Source organism: Lissotriton vulgaris, chromosome 9 (genome assembly GCF_964263255.1).
Source record: "Lissotriton vulgaris chromosome 9, aLisVul1.2, whole genome shotgun sequence".
NCBI classification, from domain to species: domain Eukaryota; kingdom Metazoa; phylum Chordata; class Amphibia; order Caudata; family Salamandridae; genus Lissotriton; species Lissotriton vulgaris.
The window spans coordinates 277,449,514-277,477,257 of NC_141697.1; the positions used below are offsets into that span (position 1 = coordinate 277,449,514).

Here is a 27,744-nt window from a genome sequence, read left to right on the forward strand (position 1 = left end):
TGGAAAACATGCAAAGGCGCAACAACCTAAAAATTCTTAAACTGCCAGAAGGAAAAGAAGGGACAGACTTAAAGGCGTTTGTAGTGCAGCTACTGAAGAAAGAGCTAGCACTAGAAGAAGATGAGGAAAGTCTGGCTCGGGACATACAACGAATACATCGAGATCCTTTTAGGTTGAATCCTGACCGGGCTAAACCAAGAAAAATTTTGATTAATTTCGCGACCTATTCATTAAAAGAAAAAATTTTGTCATTTGCTCTGAAAAAAAAATCTATTTTAATAGATGGAATATCGGTGGATATAAGGTCAGACCTGTCACCAGCTACAGCAAATAGGCAGTGGGAGATGGGAAAGCGGTTGGCGCCATTAAGGGAGCTAGGAGCCACGGCTCCATTAAAATTTCCAGCCTTTCTTAAAGTTATGTGGCACAACAAAATGTATAACTTTCGAACGGTGGATGAGGTAGATGCTTTTTTGGATGTTGCAAGGGGATAAGGCTTTCGACCATAACAATTCGTAAATTTAAGGGGCACCACCACTCAGACATCCACAGGCCTAGGCCATGGGAGTAATGGTTGGGTTTTCCGGGGTGGGAAGTGAGAGTAGGGAGAGGGGTGGGATAAGGGAAAGGGAGAAAACTATAAAAAATATTCCTCATGAGCAGTCTTGCTGTGACTTAAACAGGAAGAAGAAATGGGCAGCATATGGCAAGTATGATAACTATAATGACCAGGGCCAGAGATAAGGAGTTAAGGTTCCTTAGCTGGAATGTTAATGGGCTCCGAGTTAAATCTAGAAGACAGCTGATTCTGAAATATTTGGAGGATTCATCCGCACAGATCATCATCTTGCAAGAAACACATTTAACACAAAGGGAAAGTAAGGAGATTTTTAGCACCCAAAAATGGATAGCAAACGCTATTTATACATCCCAAGACTTGGTCACAAAGGGGGTAGCCATTCTGATAAGGAAAGGATCCGACATAGTAGTCGAAAACAGTGTAGTAGATAGTAGAGGAAGATGGGTGATTTGCAGTCTGCGACTCTCGGGTGAAACGTTAATAGTAGTGGGTTACTACGGTCCGAATATAGATGATCCCGCAGTCTTAGAGAAAGTTGAATTGGAGGTATTGGATTTTCCTGGTAAAGTAATCATGGCAGGGGATTTTAATACGGTACTAGATGGGAAGATGGATAGGGCAGGTAATTCTAGAGCAATAACAAATATCAAAATGACTGCCAAACTTAGGTCAATGATGGGGCAACTTGGGCTTTGTGACATTTGGAGATGTAAATTTCCACAACAGTCAGGGTTTACCTTCTATAACAAAAAATATAAACACAACTCAAGGATAGATTTTTTTTTGGTTGATAGTAGATTGAGAGAGAGGGTTACGGATGTAGCTCATTTAGGGGCGCATCTATCAGATCACTCAGGGGTAAGTCTAAATCTGAGTTTGGAAGAAGAGAAAATCACTTCAGTTTGGAGATTAGACCGGACAATTTTAGCAGATACAGAAATCTTTGAGATTCTTAAAGAAGAGATACAAGTTTTCCTAGAAGTAAATGTGAGTTCAGCTAGGGACGACATAGTATGGGAAGCATGCAAGGCATTTATGAGAGGCAGAATGGGAGTTCAGGGCGCAAAGAGAAGATTGTATTATTGCCAGGTATCTAAGTTAGAAGAAGAGATTCGAGAGTGCGAAATGAACCGGATTCCCCAGGATGACACTACTTTAGATGGTCCTTGTGATAAAAAACTTTTAGACCTAAAAGTTCAGCTAACTGCGATACTTGCACAACGAGTCAAAGAAAGATGGGAAGTGTTAGACGGACCGGGAGGGTCGGCCGAGGTTACGGGGAGAGGTCTCCAGGGAGAGCCTTCTCCAACGACTGTACAGATAAGTAACTTCCCCCCCACAGACGGACACCACACAAGGTTGAAGGTTAACGAGACTTTATATGCAATTCTTAGGTTACGATGATGGATACAAGGAGGTCTGGACTCAGGGGTCCCCTCGGTTCTAGTCTCTGGTTTAGGAAAGGGGTAGCGGGACAGTCTTAGTTACCAATGAGTACAAAATAGCTCTCAATCCTCGAGCTCGGCGTTCTAGATGGTCGGGCCGTGGAGGAGCCAAGCAGGTCCCGAGATGGATGAAGGAAGGACGACGGTCCGCGGCGGAGCCTGCAGGTCCCGGTGGAAGATGGCGGTTACAACGGTCCGCGGCCACGCCAGCAGATCCCGACGACGATGAAGGATGAAGGTTACGACGACTGTGGCAGCGCCAACAGGCAGGACGATGGTGCACAGGACAGAGCTATGGCAGCGCCAGTAGTCCGTCCAGGATGAGTTCCTCTTTACGTCTCTCGACTCCAAGATACAACTGCCTTCCTGCTCTGGAGCTGCCCCAGTTATAGGGCTGGTGTGCTTTGATGTCCGGACCCTCGCACTTGGAGGTCGGGAGGTCCGGGATGGGGGCGTCCAGACACCCAGCAGGGGGGTGGAGCCAGCGCCCGGGGAGGCGATGGGCGAGCGGCACTTGGTGGGGGAGAGCCATCGGCACCTCTTTCTCCCATTGACTTGCCAAGTAGTCCGCTCACCTCCTGGGTGGAGGGTGGTGCCGGAATGTCTGCGGCCGGGCCAGGCCCAGGGTTGAGGTCGATCGGGGGCCAGGCGGCCTCGTGGTGGAGTGTCCAAGATGGCGCCCCAGGCTGGGCGCGTGGGCCGGCAGTGGATCGGACCCACGAGGTCGGCAGGCTCGAGGGCAGGGGTCCCTGAGGGGACGGAGGACGTGCAATGGTGGTGTGTGGTACTTGCGGGACTGGGCTCAGGCCTGGTTGGGCTGGGGGAGAGCGGCCCTTCATGTGGCCTGTCCAACATGCGTCCCCCCCAGCTGAAGGCGGGGAGAGTTACCCATCCTCTTGGGGACTCTCCTCGTCGAGGCGGAAAAACCGGGACAGGCCATCCGCGTTGGCGTGATCCGGCCCAGGCCGGTGTTCGACTGTGAAGTCCATACCTTGCAAGGAGATGGACCAGCGTAGCAACTTTGGGTTCTCCCCCCGCATATGCATCAGCCATTGCAGGGGTCGGTGGTCGGTCTGCACCCGAAAGTGGGTGCCGAAAAGGTAGGGCCGGAGTTTCTTGAGGGCCCATACCACAGCGAAGGCCTCCCTCTCTATGGTGCTCCAGCGTTGCTCCCGTGGTAGGAGTCTCCGGCTGATGAAGGCCACCGGTTGATCAAGGCCTTCGGTGTTCACTTGAGACAGGACTGCCCCAATGCCCTGGTCGGAGGCGTCCGTCTGGACGACGAACTCCCGGCTGTAGTCTGGGGCCTGGAGCACAGGGGCGGAACACATGGCGGCCTTTAATTGTTCAAATGCAGTTTGACACTCTGGGGTCCAGGTGACTTTCTTGGGTTGGTTCTTTGACGTGAGTTCTGTGAGGGGCCCCACTATGGTACCATAGTCTTTTACGAACCTTCGGTAGTAGCCCGTGAGGCCCAGGAAGGCTCGTACCTCGGTTTGGGTGATGGGGGGCTGCCAGGCCTGGATGGCGGCAATTTTCAGCTGTAGCGGGGCCACTAGGCCGCTTCCCACCTGGTGTCCGAGGTAGGTTACAGACCCTTGCCCAATTTGACACTTGCTGGCCTTGATCGTGAGGCCAGCTCGCTGAAGGGCTTGCAGCACTGCTCGGAGGTGGTGGAGGTGCTCGGTCCAATGGTGGCTGTATACAGCGATGTCGTCTAGGTAGGCGGCGCTGAATCCTTCGAGCCCCGCTAGGACCTGATTGACGAGCCGTTGGAATGTTGCTGGGGCATTCTTCATGCCGAAGGGCATGACCGTGAAATGGTAATGGCCATCGGGGGTGGAGAAGGCAGAACGTTCTTGCGCCCGGGGTGTGAGGCCGATCTGCCAATAGCCTGCTGTCAGGTCGAAGATGCTGAGGTAGCGGGCAGCTCCCATTCGGTCGACTAGTTCATCTGCCCGGGGGATGGGGTGCGCGTCGGTTCTGGTGACCGCATTCAAGCCCCGGTAGTCGACGCAGAACCGGAGTTCTGGTGTGGTGCCGGGGGCAGCTGCTTTGGGGACCAGTACGACAGGGCTGGCCCAGGGACTGTCTGAAGGCTCGATGACCCCGATCGTGAGCATCTTGGCTATTTCTTCCTGGATGCAAGCCCGTACCCGGTCTGGCACGCGGTAGGCTCGGTGGCGGATAGGGGGGCTGTCCCCGGTATCCACATCGTGCACACACCAGGAAGTGACACCCGGGGTGAGGGAGAACAGGCTGGCGAACTGTGATAGGAGGGCTTGACACTCCTGGCGTTGTTCTCTGGTGAGGGCCTCTGAGAGCCGGACCCCATCCACGGAGCCGTCTTGCTCTTGAGTCCGTAGGAGGTCAGGGAGAGGCTCGGAGTCTTCTTCAACCCCAGTGTCTGTGGCCATCAGGAGGCTGAGCTCTGTTCGCACAAAGTGGGGCTTTAGTCTGTTAGCGTGGAGGACCCGGAGAGGGTTCCGGGAGGATTCCATGTCGATGAGATAAGTGGCAGGACCCTTGCGCTCTATTACTTTGAAGGGCCCCGTCCATTTGTCTTGCAGGGCGCATGGCTCAGTGGGGGACATCACCCATACCTGTTGGCCAGGTTCGAATTCAATGGATGAGGCGTTCTGGTCATACCATTTTTTCATGTCCTCTTGACTGGCCTCTAGGTTGGCCTTCGCTAGTTCTCTGAACCGCCGGGTCTGGTTGCGGAGGGTGAGGAGGTACCGGAAGACATCTGGAGGGTTCTTTAGCGGAGGCATCTCCCAGCCTTCTTTGACGAGACTGAGCGGCCCTCGCACTGGGTGTCCATATAGCAGTTCAAATGGGCTGAAGCCCAGGGATTTCTGGGGGACTTCTCGATACGCGAAGAGGAGGCACGGCAGCAGCACATCCCACTGGCGACGGAGGGGCTCTTCCAACCCCCCGATCATTCCCTTTAGCGTGCGGTTGAACCGCTCAACGAGTCCGTTCCCTTGAGGGTGATAGGGGGTTGTGAATCTGTAGGTGACCCCGCACTGTTGCCAGAGGGACTTCATGTATTTGGAAATAAAGTTCGTGCCTCTGTCGCTGACGACTTCTCGGGGGAAGCCCACACGGGAGAAGATCCCCATCAGGGCCCGGCCGACCACCGGGGCTGTCACAGTTCGCAGAGGAACAGCCTCAGGGTAGCGGGTGGCGTGGTCCACTAGCACCAGGATGAATCGATGGCCTTGTTTTGTGCGTGGGTCCAAGGGCCCCACAATGTCTATTCCGACTCTCTCAAACGGGGTAGTGACCACGGGAAAAGGTTGCAGGGGAGCCTTTAGTTTGCGGCCGCTCTTCCCACTGGCTTGGCACGTGGGGCAAGATCGGCAATGCTGGTGCACATCGTTTCTCATTTTGGGCCAGAAGAAGTGGGTCACTAGGCGGCTGTAGGTTTTATCTTGTCCCAGATGTCCTGCCAGGGGAACATCGTGGGCCAGGTTTAACAGGAAGTCTCTGAAACGGAGGGGTACCACTAGTACTCGGTTGCTCCCCAGCTCGGCGATTCTTTGCTCGCTGTACAGCAGATCATTGTCCCAGTAGACCCAATGAGTTCCGGGGGTATCCCCTGCGCTTTGGGCGAGCGCTTGCTGGCGGAGTCCCTCGAGGGAGGGACAGGTCTTCTGTTCTTTGCGAAATTGTTCTTGCGTGGGCCCCCCTTCTTGAGGCCACTGGTCGAGGTTAGCGAGGTCGGTAGATTGGGCTGGTTCGGCGGGAATGTTACGGTCGGTGTTTTCGGTCGGGGCGACCGGAGGCGGTGGCGCCGGCCATTCGGGTTCTTCTGGCTGGTGGTTGGCACGGGCGGCCATGGAACGGGTGGTGACGCACGCCCAGTCTGGGACGCCCAACATCCCCAGGTGTTCCTTTCGCTCCACGGCGGCCCACGGAGAGCTTTCCAGGTCATTGCCCAGGAGGCAGTCTACGGGGGCATCGTCTCGGACCGTCACTTTCAACATGCCGGAGACCCCCCCCCATTCGAAGGGGACGCAGGCCATCCGACACAGGCTCTCCGAGTTATCGGCTGATCGTACAGGGCAGAGAATGTTCGGTAGATACTGTTCTGGGGCCACCAGGTGACAGCGGACGGCTGTCACACTGGCCCCGGTGTCACGAAGGGCTTCGGCCTGGTGTCCATTGATGCTCACCCATTGGCTGTACTTCTGGGTGTTAGCGGGTAGGGGGACCCGCGGGACCATGTCTTTCCCCCCTAAGCAGGCTAGAGTCATGGCGGCTGGTTCCCACTCTTGATGCTCTTGTTCGTACTCTTCCTGTTCCTCGGAGATCTGTTCTTCCCCTAGGGCTGCAGCGGCCACTTGGCGGGGTTTTGGGCTCTGGTACTGCGGGCAGTTTGGGTCGTTCGCATAGTGGCCGACTCGTTGACATCGGTGACACGTGACATTGGCTCTGTACCCCGGTCGCGCTGGGGTGCTGCCCCGGTTGGCCGGGGGGGTGGTGTTGGTAGCGGGGGCGACCGGGGCGTTGTCTCTTCCTCGCCCTTGGCCCCCTCCTCCTCCTCTGGGTCGGTGCTGACCATTGTTGTTCCGGTTCTGTTCGTAGGACCCATTCCGGCCCACTCTGGTGATCTCCCACCGGTCAGCTTCGGCTGCGAGCTGCCGGGGATCCGTTAACTTGCTGTCGAGGAGGTGTTGGCGGAGTTCAATGAAGCAATTGTTCGACAGATGCTCCCATACCATCAGGTTAAATAGTTGTTCGTAGGTCGTGACGTTGTTTCCTCGGATCCAGCCCTCGAAGGCTCGGCTAAAGTATGTTACATAGTCCACCCAAGTTGTACCCGGGATGCGGGTGCAGTCTCGGAACCTCTGACGGTACATCTCGGGTGTGAGACCATAGCGGGTGAGGAGGGCCGCTTTCATATGGTCGTAGGAGGTCATCTGGTGGTCCGGGAGCTGTAGTAGGGTGTCGCGGCCCTCATTGAGGAATCTTCCCCAGAGACCGGCTCCCCAGTCGCTTCTATCGATCCGATGTGCAGTCATAGCGATTTCATAGGCTTTAAACCATTGCTGGATGTCGTCCTCTCTGAAGTATTCTCGGACAACATCCTTGGGGATGTGTACCTTTTTGTCTGTGGCCCCTGGGGTGGGGGGTCGCTCGGGCACCCCTGCTTCTTTATTCTGCTTGCGTAGGTTGATCTCGGCTAGGTTTCGTTCGTGTTCGTACGCTAGTTTTTTTTCCTCGAGCTCCCTTTGTCTCTGTTTCTCCTCTCTTTCTTCTCGGAGACGCAGGTGCTCTAAGTTGATTTTTTGTTCGGCCAACTTAAGTTCAACGTCCATTTTAAGTCGGGCCATTTCGAGTTCGTGTAGTCGGGTCCTTTCTCTTTCCTGGATCTCGTCTTGCGAGAGACCCGTTCTTTGCTCTTCCGGGGCCGTGGTCGTTTTTTCTACGGTGCTTTGATCAGGGGTTCCGGCAGCCCCGGTTTCTGCCCAAGATTCTAGGGCATGCTTAAAATCGTCCTTGGTACTCAGTCCGGTGGTAGCGATACCCAGTTCGATGCAGAATTGTTTAAGTTCACGATGGTTGTACTCCCCCAATTTCTCCATTTGGAATTTCTCGGTTGATCCGTTCTCTTTCGTGGTCATTGTGACTCCGTCGTGGGGTGAGCTACTCTCTGTACGTTTATGCGGTGATTCGGATCGCGCCGCTGGCCACCAATGTTAGACGGACCGGGAGGGTCGGCCGAGGTTACGGGGAGAGGTCTCCAGGGAGAGCCTTCTCCAACGACTGTACAGATAAGTAACTTCCCCCCCACAGACGGACACCACACAAGGTTGAAGGTTAACGAGACTTTATATGCAATTCTTAGGTTACGATGATGGATACAAGGAGGTCTGGACTCAGGGGTCCCCTCGGTTCTAGTCTCTGGTTTAGGAAAGGGGTAGCGGGACAGTCTTAGTTACCAATGAGTACAAAATAGCTCTCAATCCTCGAGCTCGGCGTTCTAGATGGTCGGGCCGTGGAGGAGCCAAGCAGGTCCCGAGATGGATGAAGGAAGGACGACGGTCCGCGGCGGAGCCTGCAGGTCCCGGTGGAAGATGACGGTTACAACGGTCCGCGGCCACGCCAGCAGATCCCGACGACGATGAAGGATGAAGGTTACGACGACTGTGGCAGCGCCAACAGGCAGGACGATGGTGCACAGGACAGAGCTATGGCAGCGCCAGTAGTCCGTCCAGGATGAGTTCCTCTTTACGTCTCTCGACTCCAAGATACAACTGCCTTCCTGCTCTGGAGCTGCCCCAGTTATAGGGCTGGTGTGCTTTGATGTCCGGACCCTCGCACTTGGAGGTCGGGAGGTCCGGGATGGGGGCGTCCAGACACCCAGCAGGGGGGTGGAGCCAGCGCCCGGGGAGGCGATGGGCGAGCGGCACTTGGTGGGGGAGAGCCATCGGCACCTCTTTCTCCCATTGACTTGCCAAGTAGTCCGCTCACCTCCTGGGTGGAGGGTGGTGCCGGAATGTCTGCGGCCGGGCCAGGCCCAGGGTTGAGGTCGATCGGGGGCCAGGCGGCCTCGTGGTGGAGTGTCCAAGATGGCGCCCCAGGCTGGGCGCGTGGGCCGGCAGTGGATCGGACCCACGAGGTCGGCAGGCTCGAGGGCAGGGGTCCCTGAGGGGACGGAGGACGTGCAATGGTGGTGTGTGGTACTTGCGGGACTGGGCTCAGGCCTGGTTGGGCTGGGGGAGAGCGGCCCTTCATGTGGCCTGTCCAACAGGAAGCTAGTCGGTTGGCACATTTTTCATATGGGGAGGGATGTGGCAAGCTACTAGCCTGGAAAGCTAAGAAAGATGTCGTACGCAATCATATTAAAGAAATCAAAAAACCAGGCACAGATCAAATTATATCGGAAAATAAATTGATGGTAAAAGCATTTCAGGAGCATTTCACGAATGTTTATGCAGAAGATTTGTGTCCAGATACCGGGGAGATTGAGCCCTGGCTGTCTTTAATGAAACCATTATCAGATGAGGATATGAGGGGGCTTAATAAGGAAATCACTCAGGAGGAGCTGATGAAAGTTATTAAAGATAGCAAGAGAGGGAAAGCCCCTGGACCAGATGGTCTACCGGCAGAAGCCTATAAAGCTCTTGATACTACATTGGTCCCTACGCTTTGTCACTTATATAATAAAATATTTCGGGGGGAAGTGAAAATCCCAAACTCTTGGAATGAGGCAAATATTATTCTAATTCTGAAGCCAGGAAAATCCCCAAAAAATATGGATGCGTATAGGCCGATTTCGCTTTTAAATTGCGACTATAAATTCTATACAAAAATTTTGGCTGACCGGCTCAGTAAAATAATCCATAAATTAATACATGAAGATCAAAGAGGCTTTATTAAGAAGAGGTATTTAAAAGATCGTACCTATTCTTTGATAGGCATGATAGATTTAGCCTCTAAGTATGATTATCCCTTGGCAGCGATAGCATTAGACGCTGCCAAGGCTTTCGATCGTGTTAATTTTGTTTATTTGAAAACCCTTCTGCAATATCTCAATCTAGGAGATAAATTTACCCACTCCATTTTCTCACTATACAGTGCTCCGACTTCACGTGTACTTATAAATGGCACTCTTACATCTCCCATAAGGGTAATGCGGGGCACCCGGCAAGGATGCCCCTTATCACCTTTACTCTTCAATATATATATAGAACCCTTAGCCTGTAAAATTAGAGAATCAGAAGAGATACCCCCTTTTGCAGTAATGGACTGGTCAAAGAAACTGGGTTTATATGCGGACGACATTATTGTTTATTCTACTAATTTAGTTAGTTCATTGGAAAATCTAGTAAAAATAACAAAAGATTTTGGTAGGATCTCTGGTTACCAGCTAAACCAAGAAAAGACTGAGATAATGACTTGGAATCTTAACACAAGAACTGTAAAAACAACAGCAGAAATGAGATATCTTGGTGTTAGGATTACGCAGAAGATCGAGGACTTGGCTAAAACTAATCTTGACAGAGTAAAAAAAGAGGTTGGAGATTTGCTGAAGGGCTGGATGAATATACCTCTGTCAATATATGGGAGATCTAATCTAGTAAAGATGATGATTATTCCAAAAATTACCTTTTTGTATGAAGCTATTCCATTATGTTTTAAAAAGGAATGGTTGGCGAAAATACAAAGTATGATAATTTCATTTATTTGGGCATCTAAATCCTCTCGAATTTCATGGAGGAAAATACGAAGAAGCGTAAATAAAGGAGGATTGGCGGCTCCTGATCTACAAATATATGCATGGGCTTTTTGTTTGAAAAACTGCAGGATGTTATTGGGTTCTCTCGTTTATTCACAGATAGGTGAAATGTTTAAGATAATGCTGAAAGTATCGGGTTATCATGAGTTTGGTTACTTATATAAGTTTGGAGACCCTAAGTTTTTTAAAAAAGTGAAACTCAAGACTCTGAAAGATCTGGCCGAGACTTGGTACAAAATAAGAAAAATTACTAAGATTCCTTATCTTAGTTACATGGCTCCAATATGGGAATCACCGGGAGCGCCGACCTGGACAAGAGATGCGTTAGCTTCAAACTTGACAAAGGAGCCAGATCTACAAAGATGGAGAGATCTATTTCAAGATGGAAGACTAATTTCATGGAGTTTATGTCAGCAAAATTGGGGCTTAGTTTTCTCAAGATACAAGTATGTACAAATTCAAAGTTGGGCAAACCACGCAGTATCAGAGATTGGACAGGAAAATGAATTTGAACTAAAACTGGAACGAGAGGGCTTTAAGAAGGAAGTTGCCTGCTGGTACTGGCAAATATTGGAGATGGAGGATGGGATATTTGATCTACCAGAGACCCTGTGGAAGAATAGCTTGCCAAGGATTGCTACAGAAGACCAATGGCAAGTAACTATGAGCATGCTATATAGAATTGTTAAACCTGCCAATCTAAGGCGAAATGTTTTATTTACTATTCACAGGGCATACTGGTCCCCCTACAGGCTTTCCAAATTTAAAGATGGAGGATTGGTGGAATGTCCAAAATGCAAAGCCCCAAATGTTGATGACCTCCATATGTTTGTATCATGCCCGAATATCAAAAAATTTTGGATTGACGTGAGTAACTCCCTCTCCAAATCATTGAATCAACCCATTGAGGTAAGCCCCGAATTAATTATTTCTGGGAGATATGATTTGCAAAATAGAGTTTTGGGTAACAATGTAAGACTCATCTTTTATGCTATGTTATTAGCACGTCGGGAGTTATGTAAATTATGGGTCTCACCACTCAGTCCAACTTTATTGGACTGGATATTAGCCATGAGATATACAGCAAAGTTAGATATGTTAGATACCTCTAAAAGAAATAGAGGTTTTTGGATACCCTTCCTGCTAAATTTTGGTTAAAGTTATATTTATGTTGAAAGTCCAATGATTAAGCCCGTGCCTGTCTCGCTGGTATTCGGAATCGATAGCAAGGAATAGAGATGGTGGAGAATACACATCTTGGGTCAGGTGGTCAAGAAGGAGTCTTGAGAGGGGACCAGACTCAAAAATATGTGCGGTTCACGCCCCATTACTCTAGACCAGCTCAAGAGACAATAACAGCCCAGAGGTGGGAAAGTAACAAAGATATGGGCGGCAAGACGGCAAATGAGGATAAAAAAAAAAATAAAAAAAAAAAAAGAAGTAGGGAAGAGAACCCTTAAAATGGTTATCATAAAACCTTTTTTTGAAGTACTTACAAATGGCAACAAGAACAGTATCCAGCATTATGTTTAAAAAATCTTTTTTTAAAGGGGTTAGTATCACATTCCCAGCTTCAATGTGGTAATTGTCGTACTATTCTTTGAGAAATGGGCTGCTCAAAGCATTGAAGTAGTTTGGACAATTATGTACAACACCTAGTGACAAACCGAGATCTTTGAAATTTAGGTGTAAGCAATGAAGGATTCAAACAGAGTCAAGTTAATTGGAAACCACCATCTTGAAGTGATCTGTCTGAAAAATAATATAAAAAACGCTACAAAGGTTGTGCTAGGTTATCTATCATAACTCAGAACGCAGACATCCTGCTACTAAACCAGCAAATCAAAAGCAACCAAGGAGAAAGCAATATCTGAAGTACTATCTATGTGAGGAATTCACATTTGTTTTTTAGAATTCACAGCTGAGAACCCAGAAGTGTTCACTGACTACAACTGAAATACGAAGAGGGACAAGGAGACACGAGCACAAGGAGGCAAGCGGACAAAAATTACCTTTTTACAGAATCTGGGTGTGAGTGTTTGATTGTTTCAGATGCTCCGTCCATCACCACTCCCTTTTGTACCGCTTTGTTCACCATAAGTTGGCAGGGTATGCTCAGACGTGAGTCCCTTGCTCACTTTGCCACTGGATTCAAGCAAGCCTGGCTGAAGACTGCTGGAATGCCAGAAACCAGTCCTAGGAAGCTAGTTTCCGGTCCAGGGAAGGCATGGCTTGGCAGTTCGGGCTGGACTGTTCCCATGAGGCACAGGGTCAGACTGATTTGCATATGGCCATGTCTGAACTGGGGTGGCAGAGTGGGCTAAAGAACGGTGATGGATTAAACCCAGATCTGTTGACTGGGTGTGAGTGTTTGATTGGTTCAGATGCTCCGTCCATCACCATCCCCTTTTGTACTGCTTTTTACAGGAACAGCATCTAAATAAGTACCTAAATACCATTAACTTTCCAACAACTCTCATGCTGCTCGTTAGATTAATACTCGCAGTGGACTACGGAAGTAAGGAGTCATCCATTGATCAACTACTGAAAACGTCCCTCAGACGCAGACCATATAGAATTACAGAGGAGTAACAGTGAATAACAAACATTATTCTCCAAGGGGGACCAAGTGTCATGAACTAGACAACAAGAGCAAAGGTCGAGTGTTTATGCTGCGACTCAGCACCGCAAAAATGAGTAATGCTTTGGTGACAGACTTTTGAAGCAGGCACTCGAGTATCTGCAGGACTGCTAGAGTGAGTCATACTTCAGCCCTAATGCAGAACTTAACGAGGGTGTAGGAGAGGAAGTGACAGCTCAAACAATTGACAGAGGCCAAAACAAAATCAGATGCAAGAAGTGAATTAGGTATTTCGGAGACAAATGCACGCTACTAAAGTAGTGTTGGAGAATCACATTTAGACTTTCAAAGACGTTAGAAACTGAAGTAAGACATTTCTGAAAGGCAATTAATAAACGTGCACCAATTACACCTTCAAGAAATTATGACGAGAATTTCACTACTGCATCGTAAAAGCATGCAGAAAAAGTGAAGACTAGATGATATCATTTGTGGAAATAATATAGACCGAGATTTATTAATAGACAAAAGTAGTATATTTCATTAACTTGTGCTAGAAATGTGTAAATGGAAAACTCTTAAGTTATGGAGTTTACCCCTTTTTCATTTTTTATTTGCATTTATGTATGGTCAAAGTACTGAGCTGCAATCTGGCGAGGGCTTCGGGGCTCCCAAGGGGGTTACCAACACTTGCAAATGGCAAGAACTCTCAGAATTCCTAGAAAAAACATAGTCACTAATTTTATCACTGGCTGGAACAAAAGGCCCTTGAGGTCAGGTAGAACATGGTGGCAAAGACATGCTTAAACCAAAAGAGAGAGTGGAGTATCTAATATTTTTGGCAGGGAAAGATGTATTCTTCCAGAGAGTCTTTTCGGCATTTAAACATAAAAAAACAAGAGTGAAATATGTCCAAGCAGACATTCTGAGCAGTTATGGATGTCTCACGCCCATTCAAGACCTTTGCAGGGAACTGCAGTTGCTTTGAGACCCTGGCCTTTGACCTAGTTTGCCTCCAGTAGGAATGTATACAATTAATCTCTCCTCTTCTTTCAGGACCTTAGATTTCATTGCCAAGGTTACATTTGTTTCCAGGCACCTGGGCATCCTATCTGCATTTTCAACCGTTCTACGAATTAATCTGTAGATGTAACGCTCTTCTCTAAAATTAAGTTACCCACCTATGGTGTGTGATTATGGTGTGGGCATTCTCCCATCCCCTTTTCTCTGGCATTGGCTAAGAGTAGCATGACTGAGTTTTGGGACAGCAGCTGCACCCAGAAGCAGCTCCTGCAGGTCTCACCTTTTATGTTATGTCTAGTGACCTTGGGCTAATGGGGACCCTTAATTTGTTTTCATTTGAATGAAAGGATGCTCAGGAAAATGATTCCCACAATAATGATAGCGAACAGCAGAATGTTGCACAAGCAAGATCACCTTCAGTGCATCAGATGGGACTATCAACGTCCGACTGACCGACCGACATCGGTTTACATGACATAGTGACACAGCAAGATGGAGGATGGGGAATAGAAAATGTCTGCTGCCTACAGAGAACCAACAAGAGCACTTCTAACTCCCCACTTGTTCCTTTCCAGGCTTCCTTTCTAAGGAGGGTTGTCCAAAGGGAATACACAAATATTCTCATCATTGAAAGCACATGCAGGTTGTACATAGTGAGGTGCACGTAGGCACAGACCACCACAGTGAATTCTGGGAAAGGGAATGGAGTATCCTTCCCAGAGGCCCCTTTGAGGCCTCAACCTGGTTGCTTGCGTTTTCAAAGAGCAGGAATGGGCATAATCTGCTCATGGGCTGCTGCCCACCTTCATTGCAAAACGGAAGAACCCCAATATCAAGCAGACCTGAGTTGTCTCTGCTTTATTGATTCGGCAAACATAGAATTTAAGGCTGCCCATTTCTTTCTCTGGATGCAACAAGGACAAAAGCGTTACGAAGCCCAGCTGCTTGCCCTGGTATTCTCTTGTCTTTCCTGCTGACACCCTTCAGTACAAAGGGTGTTGGAACAGTCACATTACCTATAAAGTCCACTCCTGCATCACTAGAAGCCAAAAGAGGGCTGTCTCATGTAATTAAAATCTTCAAGTGAAAACAGAGACTGTGCCTGGCAAGCATTCTCCCTTCATTCACCACCCTCTTTTCGTTTTCTCCTCAAGACTCCTCCAGTGCAGAGGCCTGTGCTCTATCTAGACTGAGAAAGGCCTGCGAAGTCCCAGAATGCACTATGTGGGCTCATTAATGCTGTTGATGTTGGTCAGACTGCTGTCTGCACCTACTTAGTCAGCCAAGGTGGCCACCCTCCAGGCCATGAGGTATCCACATTTTTATGGACTAACCATAACTAACCCCAAACCAGTTGATACTCCAAAACACTAGCATGGATTTATTGTTTGCCACGCAGTTTCTATATTTTAAATATCACTCAAGGTTGAAGATCACCAGGATCTTAAGTAATACAGGTTTGCAAAATTCAGAGAGCTGTGATTACCTATTTTGCAGTCTGGATTATGCAATCAGGTAGCATTTGCAAATGCCATATATGAGTAAGTGTTCCCTTTTTCGCAATCTTCTAGTGAACATACCTACAGTTTACATTCAAAGCCCATTTGTGCTTCTTTTTAGGTCTTGCGCCTAGCGTTGCAGTGCGCAACACTGCTAGCGCAGTGCGAGACCTCTTGAATGGGCTTCAGAAAGCCAACTACACGCTTGTGCGAGTTTTTTTGCTTTCACAGGCTGGCATTGGCTGTAGTGTGCTTTTTAAAAAAAAAAAAAAAAAAAAAAGAACGGCACGCAATTGGGCAAAGGCGGGTACATGTTCCGCCTTTGCTCCACCCATTCCCGTGTGTGTCTAGGACGCACATCAGTGTCTGGCACAGACCACAGGCTCCCTCGCCCCCCGCTCCTCTGGTGCGCGAGCACCACTGGTTCTGTTCATTATACCCTTTCAATCTCCCTCCCTCCTTTCTACGCAGCTCCCCTCCTGCGTTCTTCTTCCCCTCGCCTGGTTTTAGGTCTTCCTTCCATTTTGCTCGTTTCCCCTCTGCACAAAATGTTTCCTCCCCGCTGTGATTTTTTTTTTCCCTTTGGTATACGTGTGCTATCGGTTTAAGTTGTTGCTTGTTTGCCGCCTTCCCATCACGCCAGTCTCCTCTTCCATTTGTACTATTAAAGGCCTGGCCTAGCGAGGAAACTGGATAACGTGTGCTCGAGCGACTTCTTATCTCCTGCTCTGTACCCAGTCTCCCACGGCCCACTCTCTCAATTCGATGCCTTTGAAAGTCAGTTCTGCACCCGTGCAGACACCTCAATTTAGCGCCAGCGCCTCCTGCAACTACCACCTCTCCTCCATCGTACGCACCTCGGCTCCAGGGGAAGGCAGGGGCAGCAGGAGGCAGGCAGGAGCCGAGGAGGGCCAGAGCCCCGCAGGTCGGACGTGCCGTTTCATTTTCCACATTCATAACACTCGCTGTACACGCCATGTCGCACTGAGAAAATTGACAAGATGAATGCTTGGGCATGCTCGCAATGCGCGGGGTTAACTCTCTGGATTTAGTTTATATCATCTTGCGAAAGCATTTGCGGCCTTTAGCATGTTTATCCCCAGCTCCGCGCTTTGTGAACACCTCCTGTTTGTGTACAGATTTGCCAATGAAGAGTAAGTGGTTTCATGTGATCCGGGCCTCATTAAACGTACACATCCGGCGCGTATGTTGTGTGTGGCGGCTCACGCGCTAATGTGGGCTGCAGGAAGCTGTCCAGACAGCCGGGCGAGGTACCACGAATGAGCCGCTGCCTGAAGGTGCAGAAAGAAAGTATCACACAGCGCAGCGCCACCATCAGAGGCAGAGGCCCCATCTTCTTGCCACCCTTGGCAGTGGGCGGCCAGGGTCAAATTGGGATCACGATTAGGCCCGGACACTCCCCCTCCCCCCCCAAAAAAGTGGCGTATTTCCCGGGATCATCCCATTCGTGGATCGCCATTTGCTTAGTCTCACTAGAGTAATTTTTAGAGAAATGTTTGTTATATTAAGCATTTTAAAGCTTGTAGAGCCAGTAACATTGGTGAAAGCTAGAAGCAGTGCTGTTTGGCCGGGCTACTGGGGTGAAGTAAAATGACCCAAGAGCCACAACACCTGATCTGCCTAGGGTTGCCATCTGGCCGTTTTTTTTACTAGCTTAACCAGTATTTAAATGCCCTGGCTCGAACGAAAATGTGTACTAAAGCTGCTGTATTTATCCAAACTGATAGTTAAACATGCAAAGGCAGAAAAGCTATGTTAAAATGAATATAAATGTTTTTTTTATATAAAGAGTTCCTCTTTAATTATCCTGCTCGGGTCTTTGCAGAATGAGGCTGGATATTTTGTGGAAATATAGTAGTATGTAGTGTGAACTTTGCCCAAAGGCATTGCAGCAGTTTACATGCGGGCCCGTTAAATTACACAAGATCAAATTTATTTTTTATTTTAGGTCTTGGGAGATTTAGTGGCTTGCTCAGAATCACAATATGCTGAACCAACATATGGACTCGCACATAGTTTACAAAGAACATCCTCTTTATTTTTCTTTACAGGGGAAGGTGGCCTCACAGCGAGGCCTATGCAAAAGCACACCCCCTCCATCAAGACTTAAAAGACACTGGGGCGGAGATGAAAACACCTGCCCCCTCAGCAAGGCTCCTGCATACTCCCTCCTCCCCCTCCCACCATGTCAGAATGTGGTGGCCTACCGGGAATATGTAGGGAAAAACACTGCTGCTGGGCCCAGTCGGACACATAAGTAGGAGGGGGGCCAAGAGTAAGAATGGCCCCTTGAGCCAGAACAACATCAGGCCCCCGCCTGGCTTGGGTGCGGAAAGGGTGTGGCTGAGGTGAAGATGGCACAACGGCCACATCACCTGCCCCCCAGTAGGCTGCTGTACTCTCCCCTTCTTTTGGGCCAGATTGTCAGCATGATAGGGGAGTGGTCACTGCTTGTGGGGATCTGGGCTGAAGTCTGCCAGTGCCTGTACAATATTGGCCTAGTGTCTCTGTAAGCCCCTGCCCTCTAGGAGCCTGCCTCCTCATGATGCTAGCCCTACATTTCAGAGGCCAGGCATGGCCTGGAAGACAGTAAGGCTCTGTGGGCTGGTTGACTGAGGCCCTAAAGAAACGGCCCACATATGACCCTGAGGCATCCGCCCAATGCCGGACTATCAGCCTTGCTAATCTGACCCGGAGGGTGGCCACCTTACTGCATGTCAACAGATGCTTTGTATCCCGATCACATTATTGCTATTAGGTTTATTAGCCTGGTTTGGTCAATGGAATCAAGTTAAGACTACAACCCCTAGCATTAAATAGGATATCGCATGACAGGCCAGAACTGGACACATGTGAGGACACATGTAAGGACATTGAGTGAGGTGCCACCCAATATGTGAGTTTGCACTCTGTCTTCAAATCTACGTAAATCATCCAGTTTCAGGGAAGTATAGATCAGAAATCGTGAATGCAAACCAAGCACTTACTTCTTGAAATGTTCACGTCATTTTGTGTTCCAACCTTGTTATTAATACATCGCACTGCTAAATGGCCATTTGGAGAGGGTCCTAAAACAACCTAACTAATAAAAATTAATTGAGCAGGTTGCTGTTTGCAACCCCTTGCGTTTAGTTGCAAACACCAGGTGCAGGAGATAGCAGACTTCTATCTCTGTGTTCGTATTCCTTCTGAATAGGAACATTTTTAAAGCAGCCCATGGCCCTTAAAAAGGGCAGGTTCTTCTTAAAAAAATGTTTCCCGTTTCGCAAATTATTTGGGGGAAAAGAGGGTTGGGGAAATTAGATGATTCCTAAACGGGAAGTTGATCGGCATGGACACGTTCCTGTTTGAAAACGGCATACCACTCCTACTCTGTTGTCAGTATCTGATCAATGATTTGAAACCACAATTACAGTTATAAATCACTGATACACTCCAATGTGAATCGCTTTTACAAGAGGATGCCTCTTTCGTGCCTTCTCCTAACTGCAATTCTGAATGAGTTGCTAAAACAGTTTAGAGAGCGAAAAAGGCAATTTTGACTCTTAAAAGGGATTGAGTAACTCAGTTCACATAAACTTTATTTCAGTTAAAATGACATAAAAAGTGCAACACAGTAATCACACATGTTTAAAATACATTAAAAATTCACTAACGATTACAAATCACATTAATAATTAAACAAATATTATTCATTCAAATCATCAAAGTTAGCGATGTGATGCATCTAGGCAAAGGACAATTCCAAAAAGTGCATGGTAGTTAAAAAAATATGTAAATTATCTATTATCTAAAACAATAAGAATAAAAAGAGAGGAGCACAGTAAAACTTCAATTAAGAAAATATATAAAAAGGGGCTACAAATGATTGAACCAGCATGCTATAATAGGACTATTAGTTCATTATGGCGGAATCACTACAGCATTTTCGAGGTTTCAGAAAAACCCTTCTGGTGCACCACATGGAGAACAAAAAGTCTGCAAATGAATAAACAATTGGGATACTTGAATCAGTTTTCAATATCCTGAATACTTCAAGGCAGCGCCTGTCACCAGGATTTCTACAGATCTGAACCAACCAACGTTTCCTTGCTTTCTGGTAGCCTAGACAGCTAAAGAAAACATGGAGCTCAGATTCCTCGGGATGTGCACACGCCGGGCATTGGAGAATTTGCTGATCTCTCCACTTAGATGTAAAACAGCGGAGAGGTAGCACCCAATGTCTATACTGTAGGTAAAGCTTCCTAGCCACAGGGGGATTAGTTTGATCTATTACTGACTCAAAGTAAGGGATATCTTCTATTACTAAAAAAGCAACGGTAAGTTTCCCAATACTAGAGGAGATATGGAGCGGAGCCAATCTATACTCTTTATAAAGCGCCTTCATTTTATTCTTAGACGTTAAAAAACAGGCTGTCTGTGGTTCAGACCAACAATCTCCAAGTCCTATACCATTTAACAGGGATTTAATGTGGTTAAACCAAGGGAACTTTACTACAGCCTTACCCTCATAACCTCTGACAATTCCTCCCTGTAAGGTGTAAGTTCAGGGGTAGTCCACAAGCAGCACCAATACATTATAGGCTTAAGACTCACCACATCTGCAATTGGCGAAATTCCCATATCTAAACGTAATGGGACCAGCGGAGTGCTGCGTGGCAGTCTGAATAACTGTCTCAAAAATTGGTTCTCCACCTGGGTTAAATTGTCAAGCTTTAAATGTCCCCATAGCTCTGCACCATATAATGCCCCGCCTCTAGCCTGTGCCCTATAAATTTCAATCGCCGGGCTGACTATTCTTTTACTAGACTTGTTAAGGACCTTCATGATACCACCTGAGGTTTGTGCCAATTTTCACGTAGATTTCGTAATATGGGCCAACCATCCCATTGATTCGGAAATTGTGATTCCTAGATACACAAAGGAGGACACTCGCTCAATGGGGCTGCCATTTAAAGACTGATTAGGAAACGTACTTTTTGGGCAATTAAAGGCCATAAATTTAGTTTTCTGCAGATTTATTTATAGGCCTCTATCCCTACAGAACATCTCAAATTTGTACAAAATCCGTTGTAAGCCAGTTGGTGATTTGGCGATCAGTAGAGCGTCGTCCGCAAACATCATGGCCGAGATTCTACGTGAGGCTAATTTAGGGGCATCCAGATACTTTTCTGCAAGGAGGGCCTCAATCAAGCCATTGATTGAGTAACTACTAAAAACGCACTATTGAAGGTGCCGGTTTTGTGATTTTGCAAATCGAAGTGTTTGTGATTCTAAAAGTGCAAGGTACATCAGATCCTTTGTCTAGGTCATGCTGGTCAACATCTAGGGAAAATAGACCTTCCTTCCTGTTGAGCACCATGTTAAGTGAACTATTAGTGCGATGGAGTGTTATAAAATGATGTGTAACATACGTCATGGATGATATAACCATTCTTCATCTGTCAGAAATGGTCCTTTATCTTGTCTCTAGATATGGTTCCAGCTAGTAGCTGTGCTCCACCTTGTAAATGTCTTCCTTGGGTTCAGATAAATGGTACTAGTTGCCCCCATCACACAGCATCCTACAGTATTGTCAACACCATGCTTTCTTAAGGTTACATCTGATGGTCTAGAATAGATCATGGGAACTCGCAAACATTTGCCCAGGGGCCACAAAGTACTGTGTGTGGTGTGACCGAGGGCTGCCCTGATGCCAGCAGGGTAGCGGGACTAAGTGGGCCAGGGATTGTTTAAGGAGTTCTAAAAACATGTTAAATAAATGGACAAGCATTTATTTTCAAGTTCCTAAAAATGCTTGCCCGTTTATTTAACAGTTTTTTCTGAATATTAGTGCTCAGCAGCTGGTGCTGCTGTTTACCAGGGAGGCCTCATGTAAAGGTCCCGAGACGTACTTTGAGTATCACCGCTCTACATGAATCTTCCCATTTACCTGGTTATACACTATTGTATACCATCTTTCCGTTTTACACTTGTATGCATATTTTCTCATATTATTATGATATGCCACTGTATTACAGATTACACATTGGTCAAGTTTGTAAAGTGTCTCTTTGTCTAAGCAGTTTAGGCCTCTTTATAAATAACAAAGAGAAATAACACCTCAGTGCTGGTGTTGGAAAGTGGGTTATTGGTAGGGGTAAATGTAGGTCTGCCACTGACAAAATGGCCACTAACACATGGTAGGACCCAGCATAGGTCTTGGAAAATTATTCCTATGCTCAACCCTTGGTAATGTGGCTGCGATCAGACAGGCTTAACTTCAAAGACAGGTATGTAAAGCATTTAAAACACAATTTCAATAAATAATTAAGACACAACACAAAATAAAAATCCAACACCAATTTATAAAAATAGGTAATATTTTAATCTTTTAAATGACACCAAAATGAAAAGAATCTACTGTAGGAAACCAGAGATATGAATGTTTAAAGATTAGTCACTTTCTAGTGCTTAGAAACCAACAGTGCCCCTTTCAGTCATTACGTTTTCTCTGTCAGGGACACCCATTTAAACATGGTTCTGGAGAATTTCTCACCACTCTTGTGCCGCCTTCTCTAGCAGGCTGGGTCCAGATAGAACTCCTTCCCGAAGTTCTGCTTGCGGGTCCCAAAGTATCCAACACACAGTCCAAGGTTCTGGAATCTCCAGGAGGGGCCTTGAAAGTGTGAAACTTCAATTCCGCAATCCACTTGGAACAAAATCCTGACAAATCCAATGGTACTCCAGGCTGGGAATTCGTTGTGAGGCTGTCCAGGTGAGCTCCGTTAACCTGTAGTTTGCAGGGAGTCCACCGAGTCTTTTTGCAGCAAGGTAATGCACAGGGCTGCAGTTTCACTTGGTACAGTCTTCAGAGGTCAGGCCATAGAAATCTTTGCACAGCAAAACTTCTCAGCAGGGCACTTCTTGCTTTAGTTTCAAGCAGCAGAACTGGATGGCTCTGTCCCTCTCAGATACCTATTCAAAATTCTCTGGGTCAAGCACCAGGTCACTTCTGACCAATGAGAGCAGGGCAACTCCTCATAGTTATGACCACATCCTGTAGAGTGAGGCATTATTTTGTCCCACAGTGCACCAATCTTCCAAATCCATAACGGCTGATTTTCCAGCAAGGAGGTAAGAGCTGGCTAAACACCCCCTGGGATGGCTTATTTCCATGGACTCTCCCCCTACCATCTGCACATACTTTCCTTAAGCCTAGCCCTGACTCTGGGTCAAGAGTGTCAGAGTAAAACTGAAACCCAGGCCTCCCCTCGGCCTTTGAATCCGATGGTTTACGACTCCACCCCCTGGCCTGGCATTCCTATAGACCACACACTGCCCTCCCAGCAGAGTGGTTCTTATCACCTCTTCAAAGAAGCCTGGCTAATCCGCTTAACTCTGACCAATCAGGGCAGACCATTGGAACGCTGAATTTGGACTTACAAACAAGAAAGTCTTATAACTTCTTCTATGTACACTTTAGGAGAAATTCAACAATATAATATTGTTGGATTTACTACTACCATTCTGGGAAGTCTTTGAATGGTCCGAGTAGTCCTCTCCTATCAATATGTATTAATCAATAACTTCCTGCCATGTTAACATTTGGGCCATGGGATTTGGATTGGGGAAAAGGACTTGGGCCAGTTTTCTAGCACCAGGGCTTATAAAAAAATAAGCATTTCCGTAATTTTTACAGAACCCCGACCCCCTGTGCAACTAGGGAAGACTTTAGGGGTTCTGAATCTGCAGAAATATTGCAGATCCTCCTTACCCAGTGGTCCTAGCATCAAAATCGAATTTGAGCAGCACTTTAAAATAATGCGGGGAGTGGAATGTGAAATTTCACTTTACCCAGGCATTTAAAAACTCATTTTATAAGGTTGTCCCTTCTAGATCTCCGACCCCCCACCCCTAGTTTGCAATGGTGTTTCCCATCGGTGGTGTGATGTCTTAAAATACGCCACTCACAGCGTTATTCAATTCCCTTAAATAGCAGTCTAAACATATACATTTTTGGGACAGCAAGGCGTATTTTTTTTTTGGGGGGGGGGGGGCTGCTGTGTCGCTTTTAGACAGTGTCTATGCTGTTGTGTCTGCTTACAACCCCTACTGCGATTTACATCAATCTATTTGACTTCACCTATTTGGCTAAGCCCAAGTTTCTATTATTTTACAGCGGGCTCTACAACTGTTTACACAAAGTTTTCTGTACTTGGCTTTCATAATGCAATCTCCTAACTGCAGTTTGGTTGTCTGAGCAGTATGCATTTTTTTAGGTGGATGCAGGTACTATAATACCCTGCAACGGAATGTTTAGGACGTTCCACCGTATTATGTGGCAGCTGGTAAACGTCTGCCATCTACAAACTTCTTACAGGACACCAAACATCCCTCTAGCACTTTGTTTGTTGTTTGGAGTTGGATCTGCTACTCTTATCTATAACACCATCCACTGTTCGCACTTAATTATCTGCTACAAGCAAACTGTTCTAGATAGTAAAGCACATGCTGTGCCATTCTTCGTCTCTATGATAGCTTTCAGTGTATTGTAAATAACAAAAAATCAGACTGAAAGAAGTCTTGCCCGCATCTGTATGTTATTTCGTAGTTGTTTTATACATTACGTGTTAACTGTGTGAGCCATTTTCATGACACCACTTCCACTTCAGCATATCTTGGCGTATTATATATTTATTAAAAAAGGTACCTTTTTTTTTTAGATACTTGGCGCTTTAGCTTCTGCTATCGCAGCAATACATTTCGAGTCGGTTTCACTTATATTTACGTGCCACTTTTGCTGTTCTAGCATTAGGTTACTGTTTAGGGCAACTCACAGGACATATTTAACTAGTGTTTGTTTTGCATGTTTATAAGCAGCTCTTTAAACGTGCAACTATTTTTATGCCATTCGTTAATAAATATTATCCCACTACACATATAACAGAGGCAACAAATACCAATTTTTATTGATACATTCTGCAATGTTTTACAAACAGTAGTGTACAAAACAGATGCCCCTATGTGTACCTTATAAGTTCTGTTTTACGTTTCTATGCGCTTTCTGGTGCCTTGCACGGCACAGCCACATGCAGGATCTGCCTATTATTTCTTACCCACTTTTCCATTTAGTGTCCAATATATGCCTTTATCAGTGTTCGTGGTGCTTTTAGTTTATAAATTTCGACGCATTCATTTTTTTATCCGTACTATTTTTATGGTTTACAAATACACATTATTGCTACCCTAGCTTATGCTACATATACTATTACACCAGCAAATATTCAATGCAAAAGGTATAATAAACATACTTACTCCACAGATACATACAAAAAATGTAGTTAGCTAACACATTCAGTACAAAAAACAAACAAATCCAGCAAAATATAAACAATGCCAACATCTCTAACCCTAACTAATGCGAGACCTATTGCATTGCAAATGCTTGTTTGTTTTGCATTTGATTTTTTTTTATTGTTGCATATTCATTGTGAGAAGTTGGCCTGATATGTAGTGTTTCCAATTCTGGAACCACTGGGTATCAGTCCAAACAAACCCCAAAGATGTCAGGTTGTAAGTCAACCTTGTAGACAAGCTATCCTAGTGGTAGCATGGACTAAGCAGCCTTAAAGGCTTAACTTAAGAGGTCGTGTTAAGCGAGCTGTTTTACCACATACAATCCTGTAATCAAATGAAAGGACACCACACAAGTATATATTATAAAAATATATGTATTTATTTCTAAATTACTCCCCAGTACTCTTTATGAGGAAAGGGGCACAAGCGTTAAATCAAAAGCACTGTTACACATATAAAGTTGCACGTTTATGGATGAGGGCGGGTGGCCACTCAGACCATATATTAAAAAAGTGGTATAAGTAACACTTATCGAACAATGGTTAGGCCTAGGGCCTAGAGATTCGCTGGGAGCAGTCAGGACAAGCAATGAAGAAGTCGGGAGTAGCCCACAGGAGACGGGTGCAGCACGGAAAGTGCGGCGCGCACCAATGCACTGTCAATGGTGCGTAAAAGTTAGTTAAAGTGAATTAAAAGATACTTCCGCTGAACCTAGGAACACAAAACTTTAGACACAGACCCTAGAGGTGTGTACCAGTGTATGGACACCGGCGTTGCAAAGTTACCTCACCCACAGGCCGTGGGTGCACAGGGTCGAAGTGGCGTCGGGTTCTATCACGCAGGTTCTTGGTGCTTGAAGCTGTTGCAGCTGCAGGCGCTGTGAAGCAGAAGTGTCCGGTGCGATCCAAGGGTGGATCGAAGTAGAAAAGTACCTGAAAGCAGAGGGGACAGAGTCTGGGTCACTCAGCAGTGACCAGGGTGGAACCAGGACGGAACCAGGCAATGTCGGGCGCAATCAGGCGGTTGTCGATAGGCTTCTCTCCGCTGTCACGTGGGCTCTGGGGCATCTGCGACGTCCAGGAGCAGGTCACGATCTGTCCCACGTAGGCTCTCGCCGTCAGCACCGTCGGCTTCAAGATTGCAGCAAACAGCACTTGGCAAAAGCAATCCACGCGGAACCGGGAGATTGCTTATCACTCGAACCAGGAGGGTCAGAGTGGGTGCTCCTTTTCACAGGAGCTGGTGCAGATCTGGAGCAACCAGAAAAGCAAGTCGTATTTCAAAGTTCGTCGGCACAGGGGCCACAAGCCAGCTGGCAAGTGACCGGGCCAACGCGTCGAGCGCACACAAGCAGAAGGGCCCCACGCAGCACTCGTCGAGTGTGGAGGGGTGAGCTTTGGTGCAAGTGGAGCTCGGGGCTGGGGCTTCTCAAACCCCGGTGTACAGCTTCGAGGGTCACTCGTGGGCTGCACGGTCAGCGTCTCGTGGCCTTTTCAAGATGGCGTGCCCCACGCTTCCGGTCGCCTCCACGGGTCTCAGCTCTGCAGGGACTGTGGATCGGGCAGGTAGAAGGCAGGCAAGCTTGATCTCGTCGATCTCTGTCGCTCGAGTTCCGGCGGGAACTGCAACAAAGCAAGGGTCGAGGGCTGGATGGTGCCTGTTTGCACAGGGTGGTCACTCCTTGACCACAAGGGAGATTCTTCAGTCTTCTCACGTCGTGTAGAAAGTCGAAGGGTCCAGATTTCGTTTCTTATGTTTCTTCAGGATGATCTGAGTTGCATTGGGACTGCTCCCCCTCTTATTCGAATCTCGGGGGTTGGACATCCTGCTAGGTCCCCTCCTATGGGTGGGACCCAGGAAGGGGGTGGTTACACCCCTCTCCTTTGATCCTGGCCGCGCTGGGACAGGGGCTGGGAGGCCCCAGAACCGGTTTGGCCGGATCCTGCAAGGGGAAGCCTTGTGCTCCCCAGGCAGTGTCTGGTTTCTTTGAAACCTCCCTACTCCAATCCACTATCTCCTGTCTGGGGTGGTTTGACACCGCCCTGTGACAGGAAACTCTTTGTCCAGGCCTCCTCTGCCGGGTTTCGGTCAGCAGCAGGAGGCCAGACCCGTGTCTGTGGCAGGGGCATCCATTTTGTGGATCTGAGGCTCATTTTAAATCAACCGCGTTTCAGTAAAGTAACATGTCTTCTCCCTCTAGAAGGGTGGAATGCTACCCCCGTCGCCAGAACTGGCGAGGGGGTAGTATTCCAATTCGTACGACACCTTACACGACATGTTTTGATAAAGCCAAACCAAAGTTGCTATATAACCGCGAGGATTATAAGGCGCTTAAGAGTATATGGTATGGCATTATCCCGGATCAGCTTAGGGAGTTGTTCCCGACAGCTGCAGACAGGCTCAGCTCATGCCAGAGCACCATCTCACATAAAACCATGCACTCTGCCTCCAGGATTGATGAGGCCTTCCATAGGAGTGGCTTACAGGCTATATATGTGTCCAGATATAAGTTTAGATATAGGTATACTATATCTAAGCAAGGGGTGATTACACCCACTTGCCCCAGCTGAGTGATCAGCCAGTTGTGTCAATTTAGATAGCCAGCCAGGGGTGGCAAAAGATATGCTGCAGCCCCTGGTAGGCCTTGGATGCACCTATGCCCTGGGCACCTATAGTGCTCTGTACAGGGGCTGATAAGGTGACCCAAGCCAATCTAGTTATGCACCTAGGGTACATGGAATCCATTTTACAGAGAGAGCAGATAGCCTGGGGCCCTGATTAGCAGGGAACCAGGCCAACTAAGTCGAAAACCAGCTAAACACAGGGCAAAAAATCTGGGGTAACCATCGTCAGGTAGCCACCTTCCTACATAACCCCCCCCCCCAAACGAAAGGAGATAAGGCTATCCTTGGCCAGGTAAGCCTTTATTGCCTGAGTGGCCATATAAGGAAGTACCTGCACTAGCATGGGTACCCCCTGTCTCATGGTCCACTAAGCAGTCCCTC

The 27,744-nt window shown here is 47.5% G+C and overlaps 1 protein-coding gene across 1 annotated transcript in view; it reads right to left on the reverse strand.

Moving 5' to 3' along the window:
* The window catches only part of SPTLC2 (serine palmitoyltransferase long chain base subunit 2), a 425,361-nt gene that overhangs the window by 309,713 nt on the left and 87,904 nt on the right, over positions 1-27,744 (reverse strand). The gene's annotated exons all lie outside the window — the stretch shown is intronic.